The following is a 26,615-nucleotide window of genomic DNA, read 5'->3' on the forward strand; positions in this document are numbered from 1 at the left end:
TCCAATGAAGGTAAAGAGAAGAAGACATTCACAGTCAACAAGGATATTGGGAAAAAGACATGCAGATGCTATTAGAAATCACCACACAAACAGATATACACAAGCAATGAACTGGAGACAACACTCATTGTACGAACATGAAAATCCAAGGAGAAATGCAAGAGTTGACCATGAAGGATTCACCAGAGTCAACAGCATGAAGGGAAGACCCTAATGAGGTAGTCATTTGTAGGACCAAGGCAATCTAACTGGTATGTTTCAAACTTTCATGGTTATTGTTACTGGTGTAACAAATTTGGGCATAAAATAGCTGACTATAGATTAATCAATAAGCCCTCTATGAGTTATGAAAGTAGAAATCCTTTTAATGTACTCTGGGATATGAATGTTGTCTATTATTAGTGCAATGGATATGTTCATAAGAGTTTTGAATGTAGGAAGAATAAAATGGTTCCCTACAATAATTTTAAAGATTCATCTTTAAATGAAAATGTGAAATGCTATAACTGTCAAGAGTTTGGACATATAGCAAAGTTTTGTAGAAATAGAAAGATCAAGCATAAGAAGACAAATCCTGATCAAGAACTAATAGTTGAACCAGAGCAAAAAATAGCAACTGACAAGAAGAAGGAAACCAAAATGGTATGGGTTGAGAAAGAAAAGGACAAGGTAGAATCAAGTCTGACAGTGTAGACTGCTTTACATGTTGAAAGGAAAAATCTATGGGTTGTAGATAGTGGATGTTCCAACCACATGACCGGTGATAAAAATAAATTTATCAAACTTGAATACTAGAATGGTGGTTCAATAAGATTCAGAGACAACTCATCCATCAAAATAAAGAGAAAAGGTACTCTAAATATTGATGGAAAATTGAAGGCACATGATGTATATTATGTGGAAGGCCTAAAGTACAATCTACTAAGTGTGAGTCACATGTGTGACAAAGGTTATGAATTCACCTTTGACTCAACTAGTTGCCTAATAAAGAAAGAGAGTATCGATCAGGTTGTGGTAGAAGGAAAGAGAACAAATGACAATGTTTACAATCTGAAGGAATACTATGAGTCCCAATACATGATAGGATAGTTTGATGAAAGTTGGTTGTGGCACCAAAGATTAGGTCACATAAACTTTGGTAACTTAGTTGCAGTAAGCAGAAAGGGGTGTGCAAGGAATATTCTAGCCATCATCAAACTGGTAAGCACATTTTGTGATGAATGTGTAAAAGGGAAGCAGACTAAAGAGAGCTTCATGACAAAAGAGCACAACACCTCAAGACCACTTGAAATTGTGCATACAGATCTATGTGTCCCAACTAGGACAAGAGATATTGTCGGTGAAAGATATTTTATGCTCTTTATTGATGATTATTCAAGAATGACATGGGTCACTTTCCTACAAGATAAATCATAAGCATTTGATAGATTCAAGATTTTAGGAAGATGGTGGAGAAGGAAAGTGGGTGCAAGCTAAAATGTCTAAGATTAGACTGGGGTGGAGAGTTCACATCAAATGAGTTTGAAGATTATTGTGAAAAACATGGAATTAGAAGGCAATACTCAGCCCCTAGGACACCACAATAAAATGATGTGGTAGAAAGGAAAAACAGGACACTCAAGGAGATGGCCAGAACCATGTTAAATGAGGCCAATCTACTAGATACATATTGGAAGGAAGTTGTTCATACTTCTGCATATACCTTGAACCAGGTTAAATTAAGAACAAACAACAGAATGACAGCTTATGAGTTGTAGTATGACCGGAAGCCATCAGTCAAATACTTCAAAGTATTTGGAAGTAATTGTTTTATCAAGAGAGATATGGATGGTCTAGGTAGTTTTGACTCTAGGAGTGATGAAGGAATCTTCCTTGGTTACTCATCTAACAAGGCCTACAAATGCTCAAAAAAAAGATTAAGAAGAGTCATTGAGAGTGTGCATGTAAGAGTTGATGAGGATATGCACAAAGGAAGTCAATCACAGGTGAACCGGTATGGTGAAGGTGAACTGGTATGTGCAGTTGAATTGGTCTGAAGAGAAGATTCTAGGAAATAAAAGTGATAGTCTATAGACTAGAAGAAGACTTTCTTAGAATGATGAACAAGTCAACTTCTACCTCATGACTGAAGTAGAACCTAAAACATTCAATGAGGTCAGAAAAAGACAGGAATGGATGGATGCCATGGAAGAAGAACTGCAACATATTGAGAAGAACAAGATGGGAATTAGTCCCTAGACTGGAAGACAAGAACATCATTGGCACTAAGTGGGTATACCGGAATAAGATGAATGAAGAAGGTAAAATTGTTAGGCATAAAGCTAGACTTGTGTGCAAAGGATACTCTCAATAGAAGGCATTGAATTTGAAGAAACATTTGCACCGATAGCTAGATTAGAAGCAATTATAATGTTTCTAGCCTTTTCTGTCTACAAGGGTTATAAAGTATATTAGATGGATGTAAAATATGCCTTCCTAAATGGAAATTTGGAAGAAGAAGTGTACACGGAGCAACCTGAAGGGTTTCTTCTCCATGATGATGAAACGTTTGTGTGTTGGTTGAAGAAGGCCCTGTATGGTTTAAAGCAAGCTCCTAGAGAATGGTATTCAAGATTAGATCAGTACCTAAAGGAGCAAGGATTCAAAAAGGGAAGTGCTAACAAAAAATTATACATAAAGAGAGATAAAAACCACATGATCATTATGGTTGTGTATGTAGATGACATTATTTTTGGAGGAAATAAAGACACCCTTTGCAATGAATTTGTTGATCAGATGCAGTCAAAATTTGAGATGTCAATGCTTGGTGAATTGACATACTTGGTTTGCAAATATTATAGAAAGATAAGGGAATATTGTTCTCACATACCAAGTATGCAAAGGATATGTTGAATAAATTTGAACTGGAGGATTGCAAACTGGTAAGTAACCCAATGGTGAGCAGAAGTGAATTAAGCAAGAATGATGAATCACCGATGGTGGATCAACATTGTATAGATCCATGATAGGCAGTCTATTGTATCTAACTTCTTCTAGACCGGATATAGTATTGGTAGTGTGCATGGTAGCCAGATTTCAAGATGCACCTAAGTAGTCACATATGAATGTTGTAAGAAGAATATTCAGGTACCTCCAAGGAACACTTAGTTAAGGATTGTGGTACCCTAAAAAAGGGGAATTCATCTTGGAATCATACACTAATGCTGATTGGGAAGGTTGTATTGATGACTGGAAGAGCACTAGTGGTGGTGCATTCTTCCTTGGTGACTGGTTGGTCTCATGGCATAGCAAGAAGCATGATTTTGTCTCCCTATCAACTGCTGAAGCAAAATACATTGTTGTTGCTACATGTTGCTCTTGGGTTCTTTGGATGAAGAAAACTCTCAAGGACATACAGAGGGACATCACTGATCCTATTCTCATCTTGTGTGATAATTCAAGTGCCATTAACATATCAAAGAATCTAGTGATGCATTCCAAGAAAAAACATATATAGCCATCAAGTATCATTTTCTCAGAGAGAAGGTTGAAGGACAGGAAGTAAGGATGGATCATGTCCCTACCAGAGAACAAGTAGCAGACATTTTCACCAAACCATTGCTGGTAAGCACTTTTGAGTACCTAAGACATAAGTTGGGAGTTGTGTCATCTGCCTTATGCACTTAAGAAAGGAAGGATTTATATGGTTTAGGGGGAGTTCATAACAACATCTATAAATCTTGAACCACATCTCAGTACCGGTCACAATCACTGGTAGCAGTCTAAGGGGGAGCTTGATATGGATCAAAGGGGGAGTGGACAATACCCTTAGTCATTGAGTCAAAGGAGGAGAAATCTACCGATATGAAGAGTCTTGCGGTAAGTTGACATCAATGCCAAAGGGGAGATTGTTGGCATTATTGCCATTAAGTTGTCATTGATATCAAACTAGTTTGGCAAGGTCACCGGTAAGTAAGAAGTGGTGACCAGTATAAGAAGAGAAAGACATATGATGACAATGCACATGTAAGTAAGAAGACAAGAAGGAAGGCTATTGATACATATAACCTGTGTCATTGTTGGTAAAGCAGGCTTACCGGTAAGGCACACACTAGGATGAACGTTGTTTTGTTTTTTATGAAGGCACAACACCTAGTGAGTAGAACATAGAGGATGTGCTTCCACTACAAAGAATGTGTTGGTCATACCGATAAGGTGAACTGAGCCAGTAGTCAACCTTGGTCAACAAAGAATGATAAACCTACATAGGAATCCAAGCAAAGGTGGATGTTGACAAGCATGATAGCTAGATACCATGTGGTGGTATTGCATAGGTCAGTGGAGTGTGCATCGACGTAACAAATCAGCAAGCAGGTTGACTTTTATGAAGAACCCACAAGTCACGAAGGATGCCAGAGGATTGCGGCTCGAGGAAGGCAAGTTGGAAAAGTGACTGAACTAATCCTACAAGAAGATTTGATCTTCGTACCCATTTGCTGAAGGAAATAGTAAAACCATTAATGGTGTATGATAGAGAAAAGAAGAAAAGCATGATGCAGACCTCCAGATTTAGAAAACGCACATTAGAATGTGAAGCTTTGTCGGTGTTGATCGATGTCATGAAGATTATATCGCTAGAAAAGAAGATTGAATCAAATCTGGTTGTGTTCGAGTTGGATAAGGCAAAACCAAACACGACGTTGTTGAATGCAGTTTTAGGCGAGAATCCAAGATTATAAATGTGTGTGTGAAAAAGTGAAAAGGAGTCTGATAGCTACAAGCACAACACTTCAATTAAGTGATTACATGATTGGTTAGTAAATCAATAATCAATAAATAATAAACCATAACAAAGCGGCTAATTTCCTTCTAAAAGATGCGAGTATAAGATTGCTCTTAGATTTTTATAAGCAATACCAGTGACTAGACTACACCAAGACAAAGGATTTAATCTATATGAGCATGATATTAAACTATATGGATGCAAGATGGATGAATAATTCAAGCAATAGTGATTCAAGCAATATGGATTCAAACAATAATGAAATAAACTAAATATGGTAAAAGCTAAACTAAGATGCAATAATCTCAAAAAAGCAAGCACAATATCTTCAATGACTCCAAAGAAAAATCAGCATAATAATAATCTCCAAGGTGTTTCTCAAGTATCTCTGGGGTGGTTTGAATGAGAGTTGAAGGCTGAATTTATAGAAATTCACAAGAGAGATCAAGAAAAAGAACAATTTAGAATTAATTGAAATAATTGAGAAATCAGGTTCAGTTAACTTTGAGATAGATTCCAATTATAGTTTAATTGAAATGGATTCAGATAAGAAGTTCAAGTTGCATTAGAAATAATAATTAATTAATTCCATGCATTTGTGATAAAAATAGACAATTCTTTGATTTATTCAAGAAAAGAATCTTTTCAATGCAACTGAACTTCTTTTTCTCAAAATCTGGGAGTTCCAATTTTAGAGAAAGCAATTAATAATTCAATTAATTGTTTTTCTAATTTCAAGTTCTCAATTTAGAAGAAAGAAATAATATCTCAAGTTTGATTTCTCTCTCAATTTAATTCTTTTATTTTATTTTCAATTTAACTCTTGCTTTGTGATTAATTCCTCTTTTGTAATTAATTAATTCTTTTTTTGCATTATTATATGGCAAATTTATTAATTAATTAAATATGCTAGGATATTTAATAAATTAAATAAGATATGTGATCAAAATGATATTCTTGGAATGATTTAATTAATTAAATAAATATTTAATTAATATTGAGTAACTGATTTGCCATGTGACATTTGATGATTAAAGAATTAATTAATGTGCTCAAGATTGATTTAATTGCCTTTGGTTAGGACCTTGGTGATATTGTCGAGATTAAGCACCCATGATTTAGATGACCAATTTTAGGGTATTACAATAAATAGATAATTTTGAAATAGAAAAGTGAGATGCTCGATGTGAAGAAGTAGAGAGAAGTGAGTTTGAGCGCAGAGAAGGATCATCTTCCTTAGAATTTATTCTAAGAAAGTCGCAGAGTGAGTGAGCAGGCAAACCGGTGAGAGGGTTTAACCGATAATGATAGAGTACTAGTAAACTGTTGAAGTTATAGCAATTAAGCTATCCAGTGAGGAGTGATTGATTAAGAAGGCATCCAAGTGTGATATAGTGTGTTGTGCAATTCAGGGTGAAAGAAGAGTAGCCAAGAATCAGAGTAATCTCATAATCGGTAGTGTGAGATCTAGTGAAGAAGAGAAGACTGTTAATTGACAAAAACCTATTTGATCAAGAGTTACAGAACTCATTTGCAACTAGAAGCTGTAACTATATCAAAATTGTATTTCACTATACATCACCAAGTTGGAGCTTGGTGCAAGGGTTGGTGCCCTAAATCTTTGTAATTCAGTGTTTCACTTGTGAGGTTGGATTGGAGCAGTAGTCTCAGCAACATTTCTCACCGATGTTTTTCCCATATTGGGTTTTCCTTGTACATCTAGTGTTGTGGGTTGTATTTGTGTGATTTTCTCTTTTGGTATCCTCATTTGTCTTATTTGTTTGAGTTTTTAGTGATTAGGATAACAACTAGTATTCTAAGGTTGCTTTAAAAGGGAAAGTAATTTAGGAACCACTGATTCACCCCCCTCTCAATAGTACATTGTGTTCAACACATAGACCTTTCATTGTTGATGCATATTCAGATTTGGTGGGTTGGCCTAGTCATTGGTTCACCGATTTGTTATCATGTTGAGGAGGAGAAATATTTTTACCAAGTACAGTCATGATGGGGAACCTACATGGTTGACTATGTGATGCTGACAGGTTGGACACATTGAGTTAGATGCTTGTTTCGTGGATGTGATCATAATGTCATGGATGTTCCTTGTGTTTAGGGACTTTGGCATGACATGGTTGGATTTTCAGGTGCTTTGATTGATGATTATTTGATTTGGATTCCTAATTTATATGGTGGTGTATCTTCTTGTTTGACAATCATGGTTATTTGGCTTTTGGGAGCTCATGATGTTGGCTTTGAGTTCTTTGATTTTTAGATGGCTTTGGTTGATTCTCATGTTAGAGGATATTTTTATCATAATGTCATGGATATCTTGTTTATACTTTTAGTGGGAGCTTTTGACAGTGATGATGTGGCGGTGTAGGATTTGATCCTGATTGTTTGTTGGTGGTTTTGTATCTTCTTGAGATGGAGTTCATGGTTTACTTGATGTTATTGACATTTTAGTTGTATGTGTGTAGACCTAGATGATCTTCATTTAGGAGATGATTATCATGATGCTATGGAGAGCTTGGTATAATGGTTCAGTGGGAGCATATAGCACTGATGTGTATTCACTATTCAATGGTGGATGATCTTTTTAGTGTGAAGATATTTGGAGGATGCCTTAGATCCTATTACTGAAGAAGGGTTTTTCACATTTGTGGGTACACTTGTAGGAAATGGCGATCTTCATGATATTTGAAGATGTTTACATCTTGAGGGCTCAAGGAGTTCTTGGTTGAGGTGTGTTTTATGCTTTCATTTGACATGCTATCCTTGCTTGATAGGATGATTGATATTATGTCATGGTGCACTCTTGATATGCATTTAGAGTTTTGGCATGGTATGGTTATTTGATATGTTCATATGAAGAATGTTATCTCTTTGGAGGAGATGGTTAGATCATGTTGTCATGATTATGTTCCTGATTCTGTGGTTGGAGCTTTGACATTGATCCTGGTAGATTTCTTTCTATTGGGTACATGATCATTTGATTTATTACTTCATGGAGATGCTATGTTGCATTTGGAGTTTGAAATGGATTGATTGGTTATAGGTACTCATGGATACTTGGAGACATAGGTGATGTTGGTATTCTCTTGTGATTAGAGATATATGTTGGAATGGTTGATTATTTCAGCAGGAAGTCCGAGCAACATTCACCTGGTATAGACTTAAGAGGAGATTGTTCTTATATGAGTCATGATGACTTGGATAGCTTGATGAGCATTCTCATTCCCACTCGGTCTACTTAGCAGTTTAATACTTGAGAGGTATTTCCTATTGTTTCCTTTCAGATGTATTATGTTTATGATTATCTTTCATAGATATGGATCTTGAGTTATGGAGATGTTTAGTTTTGGAGTGTCCATTTGAGAGATGTATGGCATTTTTAATCTCCTTGTGCATTTGAGTTATTATTATGATGGTGGCAGCCATTGATATTAGTTTTGGAGATGGTTTTCATTGGTCATATTCCCTTGGGATTGGGAATGGTATTAGTTTGATCTTCTTGGCTATGAGAGGCTTACATCCATGTTGATTACATGTTATATATTTTTGTTTGGTCCAATGGACTGAACGGTGTTTGGGTGTTGTTATGATTTTCATGTGGTGTTTTATGGAGGATATCATACTTGACATAGTTAGAATTTAGAGGTGTGTGTAGAAGGACATACTATAGGTTTTGATTTGCAGTGTTTCTCTCTTTGCTTCAGTTATCTTCTTGGATGTTAATATCCACATTACATTGGGTGGAGGTTGTTTGGAGCTATGTGTTCAATGGTTTTGTGATCATGTGTTGTAATGTGGGAGATGGCATAGAGGTTCCTTTATCTCTTTATTTTTTTTGGTGTGGAGAACATGGGAGAATGTTGGAGACATGGTGTGAGAGTGGTACTTATAGGTTATTGGTTTACATGATGATCATATTGATGTGGATGTTCTTGATACTACATGGTTACACTTCTATGATATGTTATTAGTGGATTCATTTTTGATATTGACATTACCTATGCAGTGGGATTTCCTTGGTGTACATACGTGGTGGGTATTGAACTTGGGGCTCATGGTTGCATGTTATAGGTTGCATATGTTGATGAGATCTTATTCACTTGGTTTGTATGCCTTGGAGGCATGTATAGTTGATGTGTTAGCACATGTTGTGGGTGTTATTTCAGCTATGTAAACAACTACCTTTGCATTGGATACTTTTGAATTAGTGTTTGTGTTTGGATATCAGTTGGTGTAGGACTTATCATTTGTTGCGATAGATTGTGTGGCTTTCTCTTTGGATGGCCTTTTCATGTCCAGTGATAGTGGCATGGTCAAGGGTGGGAGCATTCCTGTATGAGATGGTGGTCACTTTGTTCTTGTTGCAGGTATCTTGATGGAGCACATGTAGCACTTGGATTCCATGATGGTATATGTGTGTGGAGAGACCAGTCTCTTATTCATGTGATAGATTACTTCTTGTCCCTTATGCAATGTATAGAGAAAGTGGGAGAATGTTGGGAAAATAGTGTTGAACACCTTGCATAATAATGTTTTATTGTTGAATTATTTTATTATTTTGTGAGGTGGACATGGAATTATATTGTAATATCATATTGTATTGTTGCACCTAGATGGGCGTGTAACATGTATAGATTCCCTTGGAATACTCTTGTAACCACTTGATGAGTTGTATTGACAAATTGGTATTAGTATATTGTATTTATTTAATATTGGGTAATGTAATTCTGGTGAAGTACCCAATATTAAATTTGGGTCAAGAATAGGCAGGAAAAAAATTATATTTTATTGTCACATGGTTTTGGGCACATGGTTTGATGTAATACCACTTGGTGGTTTTGTGGGAGCTTGTGTTTATAAAAGAAACCACAAGGGTAGTTGTTTGGGTTGGTCAGTTATCCATGTTAGCATTTGTGGATGTTGGAAGTGTGGCATGGGATCTATGGATTCATGCTTGTTCACATGGAGTGCTTGTTGATGGCTTGTTATGGCTTGGTTTCAGAACCTTTACATAGTTGTATTGTAATGGACACAATGCTGATAATACATGGTGGATGATGCTTTTGGAGGCTATTTTTTTCCCTCATGAGGTTTTTTCCACGGTATATCTTGTGTCACATTTCATGGGTATGTTGTCTATTCTTTGCATGTGGATTCTATGTCTTGATTTGATTAAGATCTAAATTGGGTTATATGAAAATTGTCATAAAGTTGGCTGCAAGTTTTCTTTCATATGGGTTGTTCCAAATTATCCTGATTTAACTATGTTATGACAATAGATATGGTTGATTCTCCTCCCAAGGTGTGAAGGATGAAATCCTTCTCACATTTTGGATTTACTAGGGCAGGAGCCTAAGCAATGCCTGTTTGATTTGATCAAAGACTTCCTTCCCCTCCTTAGTACATTTGAAGGGAAATCTCTTCCTCAGTATGGTTGTGAGAGGCTTGACCAAGGCTGCAAGGTTTGGGATAAACCTTCTAACAAAGTTGATTCTTCTATGGAATCTTTTAATTCCTTTCTTGTGATGTGGAAGTGGAAGAGACACAATGGCTTCCACCCTCTCTGGGTCTATGGCCATACCATCCTTGGATACAATGTATTCAAGTAGTTTTCCCTGATTAGTGGCAAATACACACTTATTGGGGTTCAAGGAAACACCATATTCTCTGTATTTTTTGAAAATTTGCTCAAGATGAGCAAAAGATTTGTTGCATGCTTGGAGTACACGGTAATATCATCAAGGTATACTAGTACAAATTCTTCTAGTACTCCCTTAAAAGCCATATCCATTTCACTTTGAAAAGTTACACTTGCATTTGTTAGTCGAAAAGGAATCTTACAATAGGCATAAGTGCCCCATTTAGTAGTGAATGTAGTCTTGTATTGGTAAAATTCTTGGACTAAGATTTGGTTATACCCTGAGTATCCATCCAAGAATGAAAATCTTTCTGAGCCACTAACTTTGGCTAAAATTTGTTCCATGGAAGGGAGGGGATAATGGTCCTTAAGGGAGGCTTTGTTGAGATCCCTAAAGTCTACACACAATATGATTTCCCTATTTTCTTCCTAACTAGAACAAATTTAGCTACCCAAGAAGAATGCTTAATTGGAAAAATAATGCTAGACTCTATAAGCTTGGATAGCTCTTTCCTCATCAAAGGTTAAATTTTGGGGTTTATAGGCCTTTGCTTTTGTCTGTCTGGTTTAGTATTAAGATCTAACTTTATGGTATGTTGAGATGGACTAGGATCAAACCCTTTTAGATTCTCATAGGTAAAAGAAAAAATATCAGTATACTCTTGATAGAGATTAACAAAAGTATGTCAATCTGATTGGGAACATACCTTTCCCAAATTGAGATTTTTTCCTTCTATCATGGCTATTGATTTGTAGTCTCCTTTCTTGGTAGTTAGGTTCACTGCTCTTCTTCTCACTTGATTATCATGGTTGAAGATCCCCTCCAAGGTGATCAACCCCTTGGGCAGCTTGTTAGAATTGAGTTGCATGATTTGATCTCCATACTAGTCTTGTAGTTTGCCCTGCTTCCTATGGGAGAAATCTGCTTCATCTTGCAGGAAGTTCAAAATCTGCTGATCAGAATCAAAGACCTACCAATTCACTTGGTTATCAGGCACTGCAGGTCTCACCACTAGTCTAATATGTTGTTCTTTCTTTGTTGCAACATGAGATGGAATGTCATGTTGGACACCTACTACTACTATTCTATCAGCATGTTTATTTTGATTTCTAGGGACACTAGAAATATTGAAGGCCTCAAATCCCTCAATTAGGTCCCATGCTCTATGTTAGTAGGACTTGAGAAGGTTGGTCTTAGTGATATTCTAAGATCTGATCTAATTTACAATCAACTCATTGTCTCTATGCACCCTCAAAGATTTGATCCCTCTCTTGTGTGTTGTCTGTAGACCCAAAATCAAAGCTTCATACTCAACTACATTGTTAGTGCAATTAAACTGAATTCTGAAAGAAAATAAATATTTCTCCCCTTTGGGAGATATCAATAGTACATCAGCCCCTACACCATTTTTGTTCCTTGAACCATCAAAGAACATATCACATGTCCTGTTATCACTGTTCAAAATATGGGTATTCTTTTTCCATAATTGGCTAAGTTTATGAAGTTTTTGAGTCAAGTATCGCCCATGTTCTTTAAAAATTGTTTTGAGTCCTAAGGGGTTCAGGGTTTAGGTTTTAAAGTCATTTCAATATCTAAGAAAAACCCCTTCTAGTTTCTAATTTGGCATTACTTTTCTAATGTCCATCGAACCTTATAAGCATCATGGAACTTTCTGTTGGTCTGATGGCCCGCGTTGATTCGTGACCAAAAAGTGCTCGAAAGTTAGCTTCCCCGAAGTAGCGAAAGGCGAAAGTGGACCTGGCATATAGGTTTGGACTGAAGCTAAACACCAATCAAGTTTCATCTGATCGGATGAACAATGTGGTTTCGTGAGACCAAGCTAAATGTGTTTTAACCTTCGCAAAATGGTGAAAGGGTTTGGCGGGTCCTAGAGACAAGTGGTCTTCTTTGATTAAAGAGTGATCGGGTTGGAAAAGGATCAATGGCTCGCGTTGATTCATGGCTAAGAGATGAACATGTTTTAACCTTCGTGAAATAGAAAAAAGGTAAAGGGTCCCTCTAAAGGTGGCAGTGAATCTGGTAGGTCCAACTAGCAATGACAGAGTAGTGACGAGGTGCTTAGTTGGTGGTCTATAGTGGGCCTGAGCATGGTTGCCGTAGAAAGGAGTAAAAAACAAGCAAGTTTTTGAGATCTAACGGCTCGCGGGAATTCATGAAGATAAGATGCTAGTTGGTTAACCTTCACAAAGTGGTGAAAAGGCTGGTGGGCCCGAAGACAGGCAGGGCCCGAAGTTAAAAGTCGATCAGGTCTATTTTGATCTAACGGTTCTTGTGGTTTTGTGGCTGCAAGCCAAATGAAGAATAATGTTCATGAAGTTGTGAAAGATAGGTGGAGATCACATGGAGGCATGACGTTGCATAATAGCTGCCACTTTTTGTAGAGCTCGATAGTGATGTGTCAAGTGACACATGGTTTTAAAAAAGTGGTTGAGGGCTTGCCTAGGTGTAACCGACAGTTATCTGGGAATAATAAAGATAACACATGGCAGATTAAAGGTGGAACCCAGAGAAGTTTCCAGGGCTAATGGCTGACTACCATGTGGCATTTATTAACTAAAGAACAAGTGGGGTAAGTAATTCCCGGATAAAGGGCCCACTTAAAAGGCATCCATCTCAAGATTGATCCAATGCTTCTCATTGTTTCGTGGCCTGAAGATGCCCGCAGCTTAACTTCAGCGAAATGGCAAAAACCGTTAGCCATCAAGATGAGGCGCGGTTAGTAAGTAAGATTGACTATCCCAGTTGGAGTTAAAGACCAGGTGATTTGAGTTCAATCTAACGCTTGGCATGGCTCAGTGAAGGAAAAGTGCACGACTATTAAAGTCCGCAAAGTGGCGAAAAGGAGGTAGGGCCAGGCACTAAAGAAAAGAGATCAAATAGAGATAAAGTGATGTAAGTTCTCATCATCCAACGGCCAGCATTGTTTGCTGAAAGAAAAGAGCACAGGTTTTATGATTTGTGAAATAGTGAAAGAGAAAAACAGAGGAAAGTCTTAGAGAAATTATGGCCTGTTGGAGCCAGTTTTGAATTTGATTTGGTGAATTCAATTCTGAAAAGAAAGCTGAAGCATATGGAGTTAATTTCTAAAAACTTAAATGCGAACTTGTCCTTTTGAGTCCACATCAACTTGATTGCTAAATATTATTTCATCGAAGTTTGTTGCAGAGCGAATTATTGCAAAGCAATTTTCTTCAGGAGAATAATCAGGTTTTTTTTGCTTTCCTTGATAACTCTTGGTTTGTTCTCAAATACTGCTATGTGAATTACTTCATTGGAGGTCTGTGCTAACTTCTAGTGGTATAATTGTTTGACCAGAATGGCACCCAAAAGAGAATTAATAGGGAAGGTGAACTACCAGGACCAAAATATCTATGATGATTTTTTAGAGCAATTAACCATGTCCACCAACGCTGGGGCTAAGGCCAAAGAGCTAGTACCCAAGAACCCTCGTATAAAAATTGGAGATGGCCTTTATAATAAGGGTAATTGGTTGAGAGACCCTGAAATAGGATTGTTAGGCTTAGGACTATTCAAAGTCAGTTTTGGGTAGAGGAATTCCCCAGCTCCTTTGAATGCCATATGGGAACAGGATGTAGGAAAGCTTGTGGTCCTAGGTGTTTTTATGGATGTAGATCTGTTAGCCCTGATTGCATAGAATTATGACCCTATGGCAAGATGCATCAGGAACATAAAGGGATCGGTCTTGATTGAGATAAATAAAGATGAATTTAGGAAAGTGTTTAAACTCAATGAGTCCTCCAATCTATTAGAGCCTATTGACTTTGAGTCATTAGCCCAGGTTTACAATGCACAAAGGGATCTTTTTAGAAATGGCTCATTGAAATAATTCTTTGTAAAGATAGGGGGGTTAACAGTTGTAGGCCCTAGCACAATGAAACCATTCTCTCTCAACCTATTTACTCTAAGAGATAAAGGTATGTATTGGGAATTATGCCAGATCTTTGGTGAAGATGCTGAAAAAGAATATGCCAACCCATTATATGTTAATGATTGCACAAATTCTAAACCCCTCCATAGCAATAACATTTGATTATGCCTCATACCTTGCTGATGCGATTCATAAAGGGCTTGTAGGAGTCAAGAATGGTAAGGTGGATAGGCCATTTGGATGGTATTCCATGTTAATGCACATGTTCTTGTTCAAAGGTGCTGATTACTTTGCAAAGGAAATGGACCTGATCAAGATAAAGGATAAAGAGGAGATGCCAGTGCAATTGTGGAGCATTGTTCTATCTTGGGATAGAGAGGATACTTCTATGCAGAGAAAACCCTAGAATTCCTCAGGCTCTTTTGGAGTTTCTCAGACTTAAGGAGTTTGTAGAGAATATCAAGATTGTTCACAATTTGGGAGACATATATTTGTACCCTGTTTCTACTATTTTTAGAGTGATTGGATTTAGAGGCACCCCCTATTTACTACCCTATCAGGTCCCATTAAAGATAGGGATTGCAAAAGTATTAAGATAGACTAGAGGAGTGTAGGAGGTTGAGTTAACTAATAGGGGTAAAGGGACAATTTTCCCAACTATTACCATGGCCCACTATTTTGTAATCACTAAGGGTGGATGGAAACATTTTGAAGAATTCTTTAAGCCATATAGGCTGTCAACTGTAGTGTCAAGATGTGCAGACCGTGAAGACTTTTTCATTGGCATGTTAAAAAAAAAGGCAGTATGTAGAGGTAGGCCACATCAATTTAAGTTCCTAGAAGATATGATTAGAAATGAATTTAGCTTAGATGAGCAGGAACTGAGGAAGGAGAAGTGGGTTTCATATAAGAAAGCCCTTTATTTTATCCATCAATTTGACACTAGCTATGACCCTCTTTCTAGCTTCAATACATTTGAGGAGAAAATCAAATTCCTGATTCTTTATTTTGAAGACCTCATGCAGACCTTAAAAGAAAAGAGAGAGGCCATAATACAAAATGAGCCTCATAAGGTTAAGATGGTCTTGGCTAAGCCTTCCTTTGCTAAAGCTATCCCACCCAGTGACTATGTGATGTGCAAGAAGTCAAAGTACACTGTGATGATGCCAGTGATAGGTGAGCCTTCCACTTCAAAAGGGAAAAGGAAGATTGAAGATGTCATTGACATTCAGGATTCCCCTAAGAGACAAAGAGTGGGAAAGGAAATTGAAACTAATGAGCCTCAATATTCTCCATCTCAGTCTACTATCCATATTGGAGATGAATAAGCTGTGGCTGAACAATTTTTGCAGTTAGGGAGTCTCGGTGAGATTGCCTATACCTACAAGGAGACCCAAGAGTGGATGCCCAAAGAGCCACCTAGTGCTAAAATGGATTTGACTGATGGTGAGTTGAAGGGCCAAGAATTAGACCTTACTGTTAAGCAAGCTAGTGAAGAATTCCTAGCTGACAGTAATTTTGTCACATTAGGAGATCTTATGCAGTTTTTATGGAAGCAAAATATTGATCAATTCAAGATCAGATGTGAGCAAAAGGTAAGTGAATAGCCTCTCAAGGATGCAGCCCAAGTGGAGGAAGAGGTTAAGAAAGAAATGATGGAGGAGTTCAAAGCAATCAATCCTGAGAAAGGAAGAGAGATGTTGGATAAAGCTGGTGTGTTGATTCTCCCTGAATGGGATATAGATGATGCATTGATTCTTGATGCAGTAAAGAAGGAGACAAAGCCAATGGAAGGAGTGACCTTTAGTAAGGATAATGCTGCCCTGGTCATGTTGTCTCTAAAAAGAGATGAAAATAAAAAGAAAAAGGATACCCCAGGGTCAAGTTACCTTGGAGGCATGATTGTTAAGATAGTCCAAGACATAGGGGTAGTAGAAGCTGCAAGCACATTCCTAGAGACTGCAAAGTTCAGTGTTGCAATGGTAGAGAAAGAAGCAAAGGAAAAGGCAGATCTCCAAGCTAAGTTGGAGACAGTTTTAAAATCTTACAACAATGCCAAGGAGGAGGTAATGGGTAAAGATAGCATTATTGCCAAGTTGAAAAGCCAGTTGGCAAGACAATACTATCAAGGTGAGTCCTCAACATTGATGATTGCTTCTTCTCCTGCACGACCTCCACCTACTAGCCCCATCATTGAATTCCAACCATCTCCAACACCTTCTAGTTCCCAATTGGTTGAGATGACTCCCCATGAGTTGGAAAAGCTAAAATAGGCTCAAGCCTTGTTTGCAAAGAAATATGAAGAGAGAGCGAGGGCTACAATTTTGAGTGTTTCTGACACCATAGGGTCCTCATTAATGTACAACAACATGAGCAAAATTTTGGACATGTGGAATGAGCTCAATGGAGACAAGGTTGTTCTGATGCCTATTTTTGACAAGTAGAAACCCAGGGAGCAAGATCTAGAACTTATTTGTGTATCTTATGATGAGGCAGGGGCTGATCCCATTATCAAATCCACCTATGACATGGCAAAGGATCTAGCAAAGTTAGCAGAAGGAGTAGATAATGTAGATAGAAAGATCAACTTGTACGAGAAAGAGTATACTAATCAATTATTTTAATTACTCCCAAGAGGTTTTGCCAATCCAACTCAATTGAAGGACAAACAAATATGCCTTAATGAATTAGAAGCCAACCTATCATTGAGAATAAAAGGAATCATTGATTCAGATGATACTTCCCTATTTGTCAAAACAATTGAGGAGATAGAGAAAATCAAATCACACTATGGTTTTCTAAATTCAGAGGTCAACAAAATGAGGAATTCTTGGAAAATATTAACCAAGATGAAGGGAAAAGTGATTAACTTCTCGTGGCCTGTTGACAATGTATACCAGGAGTGGACAAGAAAGTACACAATGCTGGATGTAGAGCAGTTAGAAGAGGTTGCAATAGAACAACAAGAAGAGGAAGCCCCAGATGTTGAAAAGGACTTGTAACCACTTATTGGAAAAGACTCTTGTTTGTAACAAACTTTCTTTTGAAAGGTCCGAAGCTTGTATGCATCCATGATATTATAAATGGATACCAGGACTTCTAAAAAATGATTGCAAGAATTTGTAAGAAAACTCTGTAGAAATATATCTGGGATTTTCTAGTCTTATGGAGAATACTTTGAGTTTTGTAATATTTTCTCAAAATTAATATCAATATACAGACTATCAACTTTCGAGCCTAAATTTTGTGTTGTCTTCTAGTCTACTTGCAAATATTTACTGTTGTCAATATGAGTAATCTAGGGTTATTCATTTGAGTATGGATTGTAAGGCAATCTTAAATAGAGGCGCTTCTTAGCTTTTCTCTCTAGGAGGGAAATTAAATACGCATGAAGCATTTCTATCGGTAAATTCCTTGTGGGAGATTTTGAATTTGATGAATGCAATCTAGTTTGATAAGGGTAAATTCTTATGTATGTCAGGCATATGTGGGGTTTTATAGAAGTTGAGGTGATGGGATGTGTGGAGATATTTGATTGTGGGAATATTGTTTAAACTTAGATGACTCTGTGGCCTAGATAAGGCATTGGTATCAACTGTAGTTGTCTTTTTACATGTCTTGTAGGTCAACACTGAACATGAGTATAAGCTTTCTTTCTTTGTTTCAGTTAGTTTTGAGGCTATAGGATTCATTGGTTTTCGAACTGGTTTACTATGGATCTATCTTTTAAAAGTGTGAAGTCAATTCACATAAGGTATACCCACCTGAACTTTGGATAAGTATGAAGTGTAGAAGGTTTTAAAACCTTGTCATATGTTGCTCTGAAGTTTCCTTCTCTTTGATTTCTCTTTTGCAGACAGAGTTTATTATTTTATTATAAGGGTTTTTAAGGGGAATCAAAATTTGAGAACAACAAAAGTGGCGACTTTGCTAGGGAGAGCCATACTATGAATCCAGATGCAGATTGGTGTTTCAGTAAAGTATTAGTGTTGTCTTGATATATTCCTTTAAAGAAATTTGCACGATATTTGATACGTGATGGTGGTCTGAAGATTTGCAGTATTTTTTTCAAAGCTTGTTTTCATATTTCTCATAGATTTGTGGGTGGCAACTCTGTTAGTTCAACCAGTCCTTTTAAAAATAAGAAAATTCTAAAAAGGAAACAAGCAGAATGCAAGGAGGAAAGAACACTAGGTCCTTCATGAAGAAACATCCTCGTGAGATGTTGCAGGAGGGATTACATGAACACTAACAAAGAGGTAAAAAAAGATCAGTACTACATGAGCCATCAAATGCTACATGGGTGTGGAAAAGTAACAATACTGGTAAGGTATCTGATAGACCTATATATGCAAAATCTAATTCTTCTTCCCGAGAATCAGAACATGATGTTTTAGGTTTTTATTCTGGATTATTTGGAAATATGGATGATGTTCAAGTTTTAAATCAAGATATATCTCATGCTAGTTTTTCTAGGAAAGACATAAATAGTTCTAATGTAGTTAGACATTCTGTGCCTAGAACATATGATGGAAACATCAGCTTGATTGATATAGACCAAGTTAACGTATCTAACTCTGAGGAGATTTTCCTTGATGAAGATGAAGTGTCCCAAGAAATAGAAGAGCTAAATAGAAAGGTCCATCACTTAATCTCCTTAAGAGCCCAAAAGGAAGCAAATAGGGAGAAGGAAGTCAAAGCAAAACTGATGGAAAGAGATAGGCTTCTTAGGCAGATTGCAGATCTTGAATTGTTGGCCCAAGAAAAGGAAAAGAGTGATGATGGAGGTCTCGTGATTAGGGAAATTCTAGTTCCCAAAGCCAAACTAGCATATAAGTGAGTACTCCAACCAAATAAGGAGGTTTTTAGTGACCCATAGCCTGTTAGAAATGAGGTTGATAAAGGAAAGCAAAAATGCATGGAAGGCGGGTCAGGATCAAAGGCTACGGTGGACATCTCTCATATATTATTAGTACATGAGAGGGAGATGGAAAGAATGAGGAAGGAGAAAGAAGATCTACAAATGGAGTTAGAGAAAGCTGAGTTAGAGGCAGCTAACCAAGAATTCAAAAGAAAAATTGGTTATCTAAAAGCTCCCCTTATCATTTTCCCATCAAAATATCTCAATAAGCCTATTCCTTAGCAAGTTTTTCCCCCTGTTAAAATTCATCCCACTTTGCCTCTCAATACAAAAATAGCAAATCAAGCCCCTGTAATTAACTAGAATAATCAAATCTCTCAGACTCAAATCCCTACTGTGAGAATGAACATGGGTAATAAAAAAGTTGTTAACCATTTCCAAAGGAGACCCATCAACTTAGAGCAGTATGGACAGTTATTTTTTGATGGAATCCTAGGATATCCCAACCATGTTCCTACTGAGTTAAGAGATAGACTCCCTAAGTTTGCATTAAATAATGCAATTAGTGCAGAGGAGCATTTAAAATCTTTTAGTGACTTGATAAATGATTATGAGATAGCAGATGAAGATGTCATAATGAAATTATTTGTCCAGTCCCTAATAGATGATGCAAGAGATTGGTATAGAAGTCTCCCTATTAATAGCATTGGGTCTTGGGAGGATTTCAAGAATTGCTTTCAAGAACAGTATGGTGACAAAACAAATGTGAGTTTCATGTTAAATGAATTCAATAATATTAGAAAATCTGATAATGAAATGGTCACCGATTTCAATGCTAGATTTTAGAAAGCCATGCATAGGTTGTATCAGGTGATGAGACTAGATGATAACATGTGCCTGAACACTTATTATATTGCATTTGATTCCAAAATGGCTTATATTTTAAGGGATAAGAATCCACATATCCTGAGAGATGCATTCAGAATTGCTATAAATGTGGAGAGCAATAGGAAAGCATCCAGAAAATTAGGAAGAAGGACTGATGGTAGGCTATGGAAGGAAACAAAATAGCAACCAAACAAAGTTGCTAAGGAGGAAGATAAGATAGAAAAGTTAGTCATTTCTATGAAGGATCTAACAGCTAAGGTAAATCAAAATGATAAGCCTCACTATAATTGGCAAGATAGACCTCCCAGATTGCATGATATGCCTTATAATACAAACTGGAAGGATGGTAAACCTTAGAATGAGAAGCCTAAGAATGCTCAGAGCCAAGACACCCCTGATCCCTTAAAAGGAAAAAATATTCACAACATAGAGAACACTCCTTGGTGTATTGCTTGTGACGGGCCACATTCTCCTCATCAGTGTGCAGTTGCTCAAGCCCTTGAAGAGTCCCTAAGGGAAGAGGTTGAGCCTGATATTAATATGTTTGAAACCATTGTAGAAAGTGATGAGGAATCTATACAAAGTGAATTTAGTGATGTGCTAGATAGTAAAAGGTCTTTTCAATGACAACTAACACTTGATTGGCATCCTACTCTGAATGTGGTAACCATTGAAGATGAAGAATTTCATCTTAGAAGGCCTAGTGAGGAAGAAGTGAAAAATCTCACCAATGCTACTATAGCTAAGGAAAAGCACAATTATAACCTGAGGAGCACCAAAAAGGATAGTGATCAGGGTGAACTTGATTCTATGTTTATAAAAGAGGTTTTTCAGAAAAAGGCAACAAGTAGTGCTACTACCCCTCAAATGGGTCAAGAAAAGAAAGATCAAATTAAAGATGTACCCAAGAGTACAGATGATAACAATACAAATGATACACAAGGAGCTGCCACAACAAAGAAGGCAAGTTAGCCTAAGGGAGAAAGAGTTAAAGCTAATGCTGAGTTGAGCAGCAATTCCACATTTGACATGGCTTAGGCTCTTACACAAATGAAAGTTACTGTCCCATTAATGGAGTTACTAAAAATAAAAGAACATAGAGAAGCTACCTTGTCTTTGTTTTCTAATATATCTAATAGTAACATAGTACTACCCACTGGTTCAGTTAGAAATGGAAAGGATCAGGAGTTCCAAACCCCAGAGGTTTATGTTGGAACAACTATTACTCAAGAGCCTTCATAGGTAGATCCTTTTTATGTCACTTTGTTAGTAAATAACCGGTTGATAAAAAATTGTATGATAGATTCAGGTGCAACTGCTAATGTAATGCCTTATGATGTCATGAAAGAATTAGGATTATCAATGACTACAGTATATGGGAAATGCTACTCTATGGATAATAGGGAACCTCCTATGATAGGTACAATGAGAGATGTTGAAGTGAAGATAGAAGCATTTCTTGAAGTGACATATAAGATGGATGTTATTGTCACTGACACTAAGCCTCATTATGGCATGTTATTATCCAGGCAGTGGGCAACAGCAGTAGGCAAAAATGTCAAATTGGATTTATCTTATGCTGCTATCCCAATCAATGGGAATCAAGTCAAGTTATACAAAGAGCCACGTGCTCCTAGAGTAATTGAGAATGTAGATCCTAGCATGCTCAATTGCATGATTGATGTGGATCTTGACAACTTTAGGGTGCAACCAATTTTACCTCAATTAAAAAATACTGACTCCATTATGATTGAATTAGAATCACAATAGCATGGTCTATGGCAAATGTATTTTGATGGAGCTTGCTCCAAAGAAGGGTCTGGAGAAGGAGTTCTTTTTTGTATCCCCATCAAGTATAACTTTTAAATATTCCTTTTTATTAGCCTTTCAAAGCACAAACAACACTCCAGAATATGAAGCTCTGTTATTGGGGCTTGAAGTTGCAAAGAGGCATGGGATACAACTGTTGAAAGTTTTAGGAGATTCAAAATTGGTTGTCTCTCAGGTAAGATCCAAATATGCATCAAAAAATGATAGATTAAAAAGATATAAGCATGCAGTCTAGGATATCATTGAGCATTTTAGTGTTTTTTCTATTAATTGGATAGAGAGATCGAAGAATATCATGCCAGACTTTTTAGCCAATGTTGCATTGAAAAATGATGATGCAACACTAACCGACATATCCACTATGGAAATAAAATCTAGGCTTGCCATCCCTGATAATGTGTATAATTGGCAAGTTTTTGCCGATGATGAAGATATTCTTAGGTTCATACAATGCATTGATGATTATGATGGACAAAAAATTGACTGCAATGCATTAGTAGAGGTGATTGACAATAGAGAGACAGTATTCGACAATGACCTGGTTCAGTTGGAAAGAAATGAGATACCGAAAGGGTTAGTAGAGCTTGAGGGCATGTTCAACTATAATGATAGCCACCTACACCAGCAATCTACTACCAAGTTAGAAGAATTGGAGGAAGTAAACTTGGGGACAAAATTATCCCCTAAGTTGGTATACATTGGAAAAGACTTGCCTCCTCATGTTAGAACTAATATTATTAATTTATTGAAGAGATATAAGCATGTGTTTTCTTGGTCTTATTAAAACCTAAAGGCGTATAGACAAGGCCTTTTTCAGCATGAAGTTCCTTTACTTCCAGATTCTAAGCCTTTCAGACAAAAGCAGAGACCTATTAATCCCCTGCTAGAAACCAAGATGCAGCAAGAATTAACTAAGCTAAGAGAAGGGGGGATTATTAAACCTATAAGACATTCTTCATGGGTCTCCAATTTGGTCCCAATAAGAAAGAAAAATGGGGACATAAGATTGTATGTTGATTTTAGAAATTTAAATGTTGCTTCCCCGAAGGATAATTACTCTTCTCCCAATATGGAAGCCATGCTGTAGAGAGTAATTGGCTGTGATCTTTTGTCAATGATGGATGGTTTCTCAAGGTATAATCAAGTTCTAGTGAAGGAATCTGAGCAATTCAAAACTGCTTTTACCACCCCTTGGGGAACATATGTTTATGTAAGAATGCCATTTGGATTAAAAAATGTTGGAGCTACATTTTAGAGAGCTATGGATGTAGCCTTCAAAGAATTCATCAACATCATCATGGTAGTGTACCAAGATGATTTAACATGTTTCTCTAAAAGGGCTGATGACCACTGTGGACTTTTGGAAAAAGTGTTCAATAAGGCTTTGGAATTTGGTGTGTCATTAAATACTATGAAGTGTCATTTTGCTGTTACTGAAGGGAAGTTGTTGGGGCATATTGTCTCCAAGGAAGGGGTAAGGATAGACCCTGAAAGAATTCAAGCAATAAACAATGTGCCTGAACCAAAAAGTGTTAAAGGCATTTAGTCTTTTTTAGGCAAAGTTAATTTTGTTAGAAGATTCATTGCAAACTTTGCAGAGGTGATAAAGCCCATTGTTAGACTACTCAAGAAGGATACAAAATTTTGCTGGGATCAAGAAGCTTCAAAGGCTTTTGCTGAGATTAAGAGAGCTATTCAGGAAGCACCTGTACTGAAATCCCTAGATTATAGTAAGCCCTTTTCTTTGTTCTCTTTTGCTTCATATCATATAGTAGTAGCAGTATTGTTACAAAAGGACAATGAGGGACACAAACATCCCATAGCTTTCTATAGAAAGTCTTTACAAGTAGCAGAATTAAAGTATGAGATCATGGAAAAATAGGCATATGCTCTGGTTAAAGTTGTCAAGGCTTTCAGGCCATATCTTGTAAATGCACAAGTAGTTACTTATGTTCCACATGCTGCAGTCAAGGACATTTTGTCCCAATCTGAGGTTATAGACAAAAGTTGCAGATGGACTGATAGAATTTAGGAATTGGATTTGGAAATAAAGATCGCCAAATTGGTGAGAGGCTTAGGTCTGGAAAAGCTTATGGCTGAATCCAATCTTCTTGATGTCGAAATAAACAATGTTGAAGTTGAAAACATTGTAGTCACCAGCATTGAAAAGCAACCCTGGTATTTAGAAGTAGTACATTTCTTGAGAGATGCTACATTTTTAGAAAGGATGACCCAAAATCAGAAAAGGACACTAAAGCTTAAGTCTCAAAAATATGTTCTCATTTAGGGTGACCTTTTTTGGAGAAATAGAGATGGGGTGTTACTAATGTGTTTAGATGAATTCCAGGCCAAGAAAGTGTTGATTCAAATGCATGATGGAGTATGTGGAGGTCATTACTCTACTAAGACAACTGCTGGAAAGATAGTCCGGGTTGGATACTATTGGCCTACCTTATTCAAAGATGCTCATGAACATGTTAGAAAATATGACCCATGCCAAATTTTTTCATCCAAGCTAAAATATGAAGGAGATTTACCTTTAAATCTAGTCATAGTGGAAGCCCCTTTTGTCCAGTGTGGCATTAATTTTATTGGAGAAATTGTTGAAAGATCAGGAAGAGGCCAAAGGTGGATCATAGTAGCAACTAATTATTTTACTAAATGGATCGAAGCCATACCTACCAGGAGAGCTACAAGTAAAGTTGTCATTGATTTCCTTGTGGATAATGTTATAACTAGATTTGGAGTCCCTGCAAAGTTAGTAATGGATAATACTATGATTTTTAGGTCTGAAGAGTTTGTTACATTTTGCACTAGTCATGGGATAATTATGTCCTACTCTTCACCCTATCATCCTCAAGAAAATGGACAAACTGAATCCAGTAATAAAAGCCTCTTGAACATTATTAAGAAAATCTTAGAAGAGAACAAGAGGTCATGGGATCAAAAGTTAAAATTAGCTTTGTGGGCTGATAGAATTACTATCAAGAAGGCCATTGGAATGTCACCTTTTGAACTAGTTTATGGTACACAAGCTAGAGTGTCAGTAAACAATCTTCTTCCAGTATATAAATTCCTACAAGCTAAAGAAATGGAGTTGTCTAAGCCTATGGAGGACCGAATGATTCAGATGGTGGAAGTGGAAGAAATTAGAACTTTAGCCCATAAGAGAAATTTGAAGATCCAATTGCAGTCTAAGTATCTATTTGATAAAAGGACATCATTGAGAAAGTTTCAAATTGGTGATGTTGTTCTTCAGTGGAATGCAAAAGGATGGGACAAGGGAAAGCATAAGAAGTTTGAGTCATTGTGGATTGGCCACTCTGTGGTCTGTGATGTGAATGGAAAAGACTCATACTTTCTAAAGAGTATGAATGATGAAGTACAGGAATTTCCAGTGCATGGACAATTCCTGAAGCATTACTTTTCTTGAAGTCCATGCATAGTAGGTCCTTGTTTGTATATATTTAGGTGTGCTTTAGTTGTCGGTTTTGGGCTTGTGTTTTGGTCTATTTTTCTCAGAGTTTTCTAAGTTTCTTGTGTTGATCTTGCGATCAACCATCCCCAGTCAGAGCCGCTGTTATCACTGTTCAAAATATGGGTATTCTTTTCCCATAATTGGCTAAGTTTATGAAGTTTTTGAGTCAGGTATCGCCCATGTTCTTTAAAAATTGTTTTGAGTCCTAAGGGGTTCAGGGTTTAGGTTTTAAAGTCATTTCAATATCTGAGAAAAACCCCTTCTGGTTTCTAATTTGGCGTTAATTTATTCACTTAAGTGATAGGTCCATTTATCATAAAAAATGTTCCCCCTTGTCATTTACCTAGGTGGTCCCTTTAAATGTTTTAATTTTTGTTCATTTTTAATCTGCCTTTTCTAATGTCCGTCGGGCCTTATAAGCATCATGCAACTTTCTATTGATCTGATGACCTGCGTTGATTCGTGACCAAAAGTGGTCGAAAGTTAGCTTCCACGAAGTAGTGAAAGGCGAAAGTGGACCCGGTATATAGGTTTGGACCAAAGCTAAACACCGCTCAAGTTTCATCTGATCAGACGGACATCGTGGTTTTGTGAGACCAAGATGAACATGTTTTAACATTCACAAAATGGTGAAAGGGTTTGGCGGGTCCCAGAGACAAGCAGTCTTCTTTAATTAAAGAGTGATCAGGTTGGAAAAGGATAAATGGTTCGCGTTGATTCATGGCCGGGAGATGAACGTGTTTTAACCTTCACGAAATAGTGAAAAGGTAAAGGGTCCCGCTAAAGGTGGCAGTGAACGTGGTAGGTCCAATAGGCAATGACAGAGTAGTGACAAGGTGCTTAGTTGGTGGTCTGTAGTGGGCCCAAGCACGGTTGTCGTAGAAAGGAGTAAAAAACAAGCAAGTTTTTGAGATCTAATGGCTCACGTGAATTCACGAAGATAAGTGGCAAAAAGGCCGGTGTGCCTGAAGACAGGCAGGGCCCGAAGTTAAAAGCCAATTAGGTTTGTTTTGATCTAACAGTTCTCATGGTTTTGTGGCTACAAGCCAAATGAAGAATAATGTTTGCAAAGTTGCAAAAGATAGGTGGAGATCACACAGAGGCGTGACATGGCATAACAACTACTGATTTTTTTAGAGCTCGATAGTGATGTGTCGAGTGACACGTGGTTTTAAAAAAGTGGTTGAGGGACTGCCTAGGTGTAAGGGGCAGTTATCTGGGAATAATAAAGA

The sequence above is a fragment of the Cryptomeria japonica genome, chromosome 9, assembly GCF_030272615.1.
Source record: "Cryptomeria japonica chromosome 9, Sugi_1.0, whole genome shotgun sequence".
Taxonomy (NCBI): Eukaryota; Viridiplantae; Streptophyta; class Pinopsida; order Cupressales; family Cupressaceae; genus Cryptomeria; species Cryptomeria japonica.